This window comes from Stylophora pistillata, chromosome 2 (genome assembly GCF_964205215.1).
Source record: "Stylophora pistillata chromosome 2, jaStyPist1.2, whole genome shotgun sequence".
Classification (NCBI taxonomy): Eukaryota; Metazoa; Cnidaria; class Anthozoa; order Scleractinia; family Pocilloporidae; genus Stylophora; species Stylophora pistillata.
The window spans coordinates 30,407,053-30,415,302 of record NC_142520.1 but is presented as its reverse complement, the minus strand read 5'-3'; positions in this window follow the sequence as shown (position 1 = coordinate 30,415,302).

The window sequence follows — 8,250 nt, the reverse complement described above, 5'->3', positions numbered from 1 at the left end:
TTCTTTCGTGCTCTCCAAACTTCCCGCGTGCTCCATAACTCCATAGTGCACGCTAAAGCATGAACCAATTGTTAACTAGTGTGAGAAGTGTAATGGCTTAAGCATGAATAAATCAAAAGTTAAATGGGGTTGGGGTTATATTATTATTATTAATCCTCTTAGTACGTATGATGGACAATCCTCGCAGTAGATAGCGCTATTTGAGCAATAGCGAAATTCAGACCTGAAAAAAATCAGGCCTGTACGGGACTCGAACCACTGACCTCTGCGATACTAGTGCAGCGCTCTAACCAATTGAGCTAACAAGCCAACTGAGAGCAGGCCGTTAAGTTGATTCGTAATGAACCCGTGAAAGTGATAAATGAGATAGAATAAATATATGAAAATCATATATTTTGAACTGCGGTATTTGATTCGTATGATGGACGATCCTCGCAGTAGATAGCGCTATTTGAGCAATAGCGAAATTCAGACCTGAAAAAAATCAGGCCTGTACGGGACTCGAACCACTGGCTCGAACCACTGATTCGAGGTCAGTGGTTCGAGTCCCGTACAGGCCTGATTTTTTTCAGGTCTGAATTTCGCTATTGCTCAAATAGCGCTATCTACTGCGAGGATCGTCCATCATACGTATCAAATACCGCAGTTCAAAATATATGTTTTTCATATATTTATTCTATCTCAATCCTCTTAGTGTCACTAAGAAAAACATAAGGCCTTGACCAGAGTTCGCCATTGATATCTGGCGGGTGCTTGCCGCTCCAGGTGCCTCCAAGTCCAGTTTTTGTCCTTCATTTCCCTTTCCACCGTCCTCCTCCAGGTTTCTTTCGGGCTTCCTCCCTTCCTACGTCCATCAGGGCTCCATCTGAGAGCAACTCGTGGTAATGCTGCTGGTGGCATGCGCAGCACATGCGCAATCCATTTCCATCTCTTCCTCTGGACTTGCTGTGTGATTGGTACTGTTCGTGTTCTTCTACGGAACTCGTAGTTTGAGACCGTCTGGAGCCGGTATAAAAGAGGAATCCTATGGGGATAGGTACTTGTCACACTAGTGGTCATTGGATTGAACTAGGTTGGTATGAAACATGAAGATATTTTAGGCACAAGCAACACACCTATAGTGGTTGGAAGATTGGTTGGGGAGATGAACCATCGCCGAGGGGATATGAACCGAGGTGGTAGAATAACCCTAACCCCATCTAACTTAAAAACCATTCGCTCTTAAATTGAGCTAGTTGGATAATAAATTGAAAGGTATTTGATTTAGAAACAACAGAGTTACAGGGGTTGAACGATTGCGAGAGAATATGCAACATCGCCGAGGGGATATGAACCATCGCCGAGGGAATATGAACCAAAGTGGCACGTTAACCCTTACCCCATGTAATTTTTGAACCATTCGTACCTAAGCTACGAACCTTGTCACATTGTTGGGCATTTCATTGAACTACCTGCTTGATAAATATGAGTATATTGCATTGCTAAGTAACAGAGTTAAATTCCTTGGAACCCTGACCATCTAAGTTTTGAAAGAGAGCAATTCTTAAGTAAGAGCTTAGGTGTTTATAACCACTTGTACACCGAAAATAGTACTTATCAGACAACAATAACACTTTTTAATGGCAATCAAACAAGAAGAAAGCGTCTTACACACTCAAAATTTTGACCAAAAGTGCCATACTACCCCTTTGGAAAAAAATCCAAGATGGCGGAAATGAAAAGACGGTCCCTTAACCCTAACGCAATGTAACTTTTAACCCATTCCTACTGAGGCCATGAAATTTGTCACACTGTTGGGCATTGCATTGAAATACTCTTGTGGTAAATATGAGTATATTGCATTACGGAATGACAGAGTTCCAATCTTTGGAACTGTGACAATCTGAATTTTGAAATACTCAATTCCCCAAGTTAGGGTTTAGATGTTTAGAACCATTTCTACGCCAAAAAGGTACTTTTCAGACAATAGTAACCCATTTTATTGATAATCGAACAAGAAAAAAGTGTTTTAGACTCTGAAAATTTGACATAAAGCACCATGGTACCCCTTTGGAAAACAATTCAAGATGGCCGAAATGAAGAGGGTCCCTTAACCCTAACCCCATCTAACTTTTGACTTATTCATGCTTAAGCCATTACACTTCTTACAATAGTGTGCATTGGATTCAACTAGTTTGGTATGAAATAAGAAGATATTTTGTGTAGAAGCGACAGAGTTTTAGGGGTTGGAAGATTGCGAGGGGATATGAACCATCGCCGAGGGAATATGAACCAAGGGGTTGGTTAACCCTAACCCCATCTCACTTTTAAACCGTTCTTGCATAAGCCATGAAATTTATTCCACCATTAGAAATTGAATTGAACTAGTTTGGTGTTAAGTATTACGTTATTTCATTTAGAATTATCAGAGTTATAGGGGTTGGAAGAAGGTGAAAAATGGGATGACGGGTGGAAGTGAGAAAAACTCATTTTAAGGCTTAAAAACCACTTTTAAAGCGCTAAAAACTTGTTTAGGGCACTACTGAACCAACAGGAGGAGTCTGAGGGAGATTTGAAATGTTGACAAGATGGCCATGTTACCCCTTTGGAAAAGATGGCTGACATGAAAAGAGGTAGACATGAAAAGAGCTAACTTTTCAACCATCCATGCTTTAGGCATGAAACTTGTCACACTATTGGTCATTGGATTGAGCTAGGTTGGTTTATGTCGATGCGAGTGCGTATTTAACAACAAAGTTACAGTGTCTCAACGAACTCAAGTCTTAGTGCTAGACTTAGAATTTCTGTAATTTGGTCCAAATTTTCAGTCTAAAACGCTTTCTCTTTCTTTAGTTATTATTAAAGACAGTTACTATTGCCTTAAAAGTAGTTTTTCAGTCTAGAAATCGTTTTAAACGCGTAAACCCTTAGTTAAATAACTCAGCCATTTTTACAATTTAAAAGGTCAAACTTTGGAAGATTGTAGCTCTGTCATTCCTCAATGAAATCCATTGTCATTTATAGCTCCAATAGTTTGTTGTTTTTGCTAGCTTGATGTTTGTTGTTTTTGTTCAGGCCCGAATGACCCTATAACATACGAGGGCATATCAGCACACAAGGTGGGCAGCACAGCTGAAAAAGGGAGCAAATCAGCCTACGTGGGCAAATCAGCTGTGCAGCCTCTCAATTTTCCAAGCACTCTAACTGTGTTGTTTCTGCATGAAATAACTTTATATTTCATACCAAACTAGTTCAATGCAATGAACAATAGTGTGACAACTTCATGACTTAAGCTTGAATGGTTTAAAAGTTCAATGGGGTTAGGGTTAACCTGCCACCTTGGTTCACATCCGCTCGGCGATTGTTCATATCCCATTGGCGATGGTTGGTATCCCCTGGCAATCTTCCAACCCCCATAACTCTGTAGCTGCTGCATCAAATATGTTCTTGTTTCATACCAAACTAGTTGAACCCAATGACCACTAGCGTGAGAAGTATAATGGCTCAAGCGTGAATAAGTCAAAAGTTAGATGGGGTTAGGGTTAAGGCACCCTCATTTCATTTCTGCCCTCTTGGATTTTTTTCCGAAGGGGTAGCATGGTACTTTTGGTCAAAAGTTTCATTCTCTAAAACGCTTTCTTATTGTTTGATTATCATTAAAAAGAGTTACCATTGTCTGAAAAGTACTTTTCTTGGTGTACAAATGGTTTTAAACACCTAAACCTTTACTTAGCGGTTCACTCTTTAAAAGGCTTTAAAAGTTCAGGTTATCAAGTAACGGATAAAGTAATGGATAAAGTTCATTTACAAGTAACAGAGTTATAGGGGTTGAATAATTGGGAGAGAATAGGCGCCATCGCCAAGGGGATATCAACCATCGCCGAGGAAATATGAACAAAGCTGGTACGTTAACCTTAACCCCATCTAACTTTTCAACCATTCATGGTTAAACCATGAACCTAGTGACACTGTTGGGCATTGCATTGAGCTACTTGTGTGATAAACATGAGTATATTGCATTACGGAGTGACAGAGTTCCAGTCTTTGGAACAGTGACCATCTGAATTTTGAAAGACTGATATTCTTAAGTAAAGGTTTACGTGTTGAAGACAATTTCTACACCGAGAAAAGTACTTTTCAGAGAATAGTAACTCTTTTTGGCAACAATCAAACAATAAGATAGCGTTTTAGACAATGAAACTTTTGACCAAAAGTACCATGTTGCCCCTTTGGAAAAAAATCCAAGATGGCGGAAATGAAAAGAGGGTGTCTTAACCCTAACCCCATCTAACTTTTGACTTATTCATGCTTAAGCCATTACACCTCTCACACGAGTGGTCTTTGGATTTAACTAGTTTGGTATGAAACAAGAACATATTTTATGCAGAAGAAACGGAGATATAGGGGTTGGATGATTGCGAGGGGATATGAATCATCGCCGAGGGGATATGAACGAGGCTGGTAGGTTAACCCTAGCCCCATCTCACTTTTAAACAATTACTGCTTAAGTCCTGAAATTTAATACACCATTAGACATTGAATTGAACTAGTTTGGTGTTAAGTATTACGTTATTTGATTTAGAACTAAGAGCGTTATAGGGCTTGAATAATTGGGAGAGAATATGCACCATCACCGAGAGGATATCAAGCATCGCCGAGGGGATATCAACCAGGGCGGTAAGTTAACCCTAACCCCATCTAGCTTTTGAACCATTCCTGCTTAAGCCATGAGCCTAGTGACACTGTTGGGCATTGCATTGAAATACTTGTGTGATAAATATGAGTATATTGCATTACGGAATGACAGAGTTCCAAACTTTTGGAGCTGTGAACATCTAAACTTTGAAAGACTGAAACTGTTAAGTTAGGGTTTAAGTGTTTAAAACCATTTCTACACAAAACAGTACTTTTCAGACAATAGTAACTCTTTTTAATGATAATCAAACAATAAGAAAGCGTTTTAGACAATGAAAGTTTTGACCAAAAGTACCATGCTACCCCTGTGGAAAAATTCCAAGATGGCGGAAATAAGAGGAGGATCCATTAACCCTAAACTCCGCTAACGTTTACCTTATTTACGCTTAAACCATTCTAGTTCTTACACTAGTGGTCTTTGAATTCAACTAGTTTGTTATGAAACAAGAACATATTTTGTGGGGAACCAACAGCGTGATAGGGGTTGCAAGATTGCGAGGGGATATGAGCCATCGCCGACGGGAAATGACCAAGGGTTAACCCTAACACCATCTTACTTTTAAAGAATTCCTGCTTAAATCCTGAAATCTATTACACCGTTAGACATTGAATTGAACTAGTTTGGTGTTAAGTATTACGTTATTTCATTTAGAATTAACAGCGTTATAGGGGTTGAATAATTGGGAGAGAATATGCGCCATCGCGAAGCGGATATCAACCGTCGCAGATGGGATATGAACAAGGCGATACGTTAACCCTAACCTACTAACTTTTGAACCATTCCTGCTTAAGCCATAAACCTGGTGACACTGTTGGGCATTGCATTGAAATACTTGCGTGATAAATATGAGTAAATTGTATTACGGAATGACAGAGTACCAGTCTTTGGAACTGTGACCATCTCAAATTTGAAAGACTAAAATTAAGTAAGGGTGTACGTGATAAAAACAACTTCTACACCGAAAAGAGTACTTTTCAGACAATAGTAACCCTTTTTAATAATAATCAAACAAAAAGAAAGCGTTTTAGACATTGAACCTTTTGACCAGAAGTACCACGCTATTCCTTTGCAAAAAAATTCCAAGATGGCGGAAATAAAAAGAGGGTGCCCTAACCCTAACCCCACGTAACCTGTCTCATTCTTTCTTAAGCCATGAAACGCGTGACAGTATTGGCCATTGGATTGAACTAGTTTGGTATGAAATATGAAGATATTTAATTTAGAAACAACAGACCTTTAGGGGATGAAACATTGCGAAACGATATGAACCATCGCCGAGGGGATATAAACCTTCCCCGAGAGGATGTGAAATAAGGTGGTACATTAACCCTAACCCAATCTAACTTTTGAAATATTCGCGGTTAAGCCATGACCCTTATTACACTCTTGGGCATAGCATTGAACTACTTGCGCGATAAATATGAGTATCCTGCATTGCGAAATGACTGAGTTACAGTCTTTGGAAATGTGACCGTCTGAATTTTTAAAAACTGAACGTTTAAAGACTTTTAAAGACTGAACCGCTAAGTAAAGGTTTAGGTGTTTAAAACCATTGGTACACCGAGAAAAGTACTTTTCAGACAATGGTAACTCTTTCTAATGATAATCAAACAATAAGAAAGTGTTTTAGAGAATGAAGCTTTTGACCAAAAGTACCATGCTACCACTTCGGACAAAAATCTAAGATGGCGGAAATGAAATGAGGGTGCCTTAACCCTAACCCCATCTAACTTTTGACTTATTCACGCTTAAGCCATTACACTTCTCACACTAGTGGTCATTGGGTTCAACTAGTTTGGTATGAAACAAGAACATATTTGATGCAGCAGCTACAGAGTTATGGGGGTTGGAAGATTGCCAGGGGATACCAACCATCGCCAATGGGATATGAACAATCGCCGAGCGGATGTGAACCAAGGTGGCAGGTTAACCCTAACCCTAATTGAACTTTTGCACTATTCAAGGTTACGTCATGAAGTTGTCACACTATTATTCATTGCATTGAACTAGTTTGGTATGAAATATAAAGTTATTTCATGCAGAACAACACAGTTAGAGTGCTTGGAAAAATCAGCCTACGTGGGCTGATTTGCCCACGTAGGCTGATTTGCTCCCTTTTTCAGCTGTGCTGCCCACCTTGTGTGCTGATATGCCCTGGTATGTTATAGGGTCATTCGGGCCTGAATAAAAACAACAAACATCAAGCTAGCAAATAAAACAAACTATTGAAGCTATAAATGACAATGGATTTCATTGAGGAATGACAGAGCTACAATCTTCCAAAGTGTGACCTTTTAAATTGTAAAAATGGCTGAGTTATTTAACTAAGGGTTTACGCGTTTAAAACGATTTCTAGACTGAAAAACTACTTTTAAGGCAATGACCAATAGTGTGACAAGTTTCATGCCTAAAGCATGGATGGTTAAAAAGTTAGCTCTTTTCATGTCTACCTCTTTTCATGTCAGCCATCTGGAATTTTTTCCAAAGGGGTAACATGGCCATCTTGTCAACATTTCAAATCTCCCTCAGACTCCTCCTGTTGGTTCAGTAGTGCCCTAAACAAGTTTTTAGCGCTTTAAAAGTGGTTTTTAAGCCTTAAAATGAGTTTTTCTCACTTCCACCCGTCATCCCATTTTTCACCTTCTTCCAACCCCTATAACTCTGATAATTCTAAATAAAATAACACCAAACTAGTTCAATTCAATTTCTAATGGTGGAATAAATTTCATGGCTTAAGCAAGAATGGTTTAAAAGTGAGATGGGGTTAGGGTTAACCAACCCCTTGGTTCATATTCCCTCGGCGATGGTTCATATCCCCTCGCAATCTTCCAACCCCTATAACTCTGTCGCTTCTACACAAAATATCTTCTTATTTCGTACCAAACTAGTTGAATCCAATGCACACTATTGTAAGAAGTGTAATGGCTTAAGCATGAATAAGTCAAAAGTTAGATGGGGGTAGGGCTAAGGGACCCTCTTTTCATTTCCGCCGTCTTGAATTGTTTTCCAAATGGGTACCATTGTGCTTATTTTCAAATTTTCAGAGTCTGAAACACTTTTTTATTGTTTGATTATCAATAAAATGGGTTACTATTGTCTGAAAAGTACTTTTTTGGCGTACAAATGGTTCTAAGCATCTAAACCCTAACTTAGGGATTTCAGTCTTTTAAAATTCAGATTGTCACAGTTCCAAAGATTGGAACTCTGTCATTCCGTAATGCAATATACTCATATTCACCACAAGAGTATTTCAATGCAATGCCCAATAGTGTGACAAATTTCATGGCCTCAGCAGGAATGGGTTAAAAGTTACATTGCGTTAGGGTTAAGGGACCGTCTTTTCATTCTCGCCATCTTGGACTTTTTTCCAAAGGGGTAGTATGGTACTTTTGGTCAAAATTTTGAGTGTGTGAGACGCTTTCTTCTTGTTTGATTATCATTGAAAAGTGTCAGTCTTCCAACCCCCATAACTCTGTTGCTTTCGCATAAAATATGTTCTTGTCTCATACCAAACTAGTTGAATCCAGAGACCACTAGTGTGAGAGGTGTAATGGCTTAATCATGAATAAGCCAAA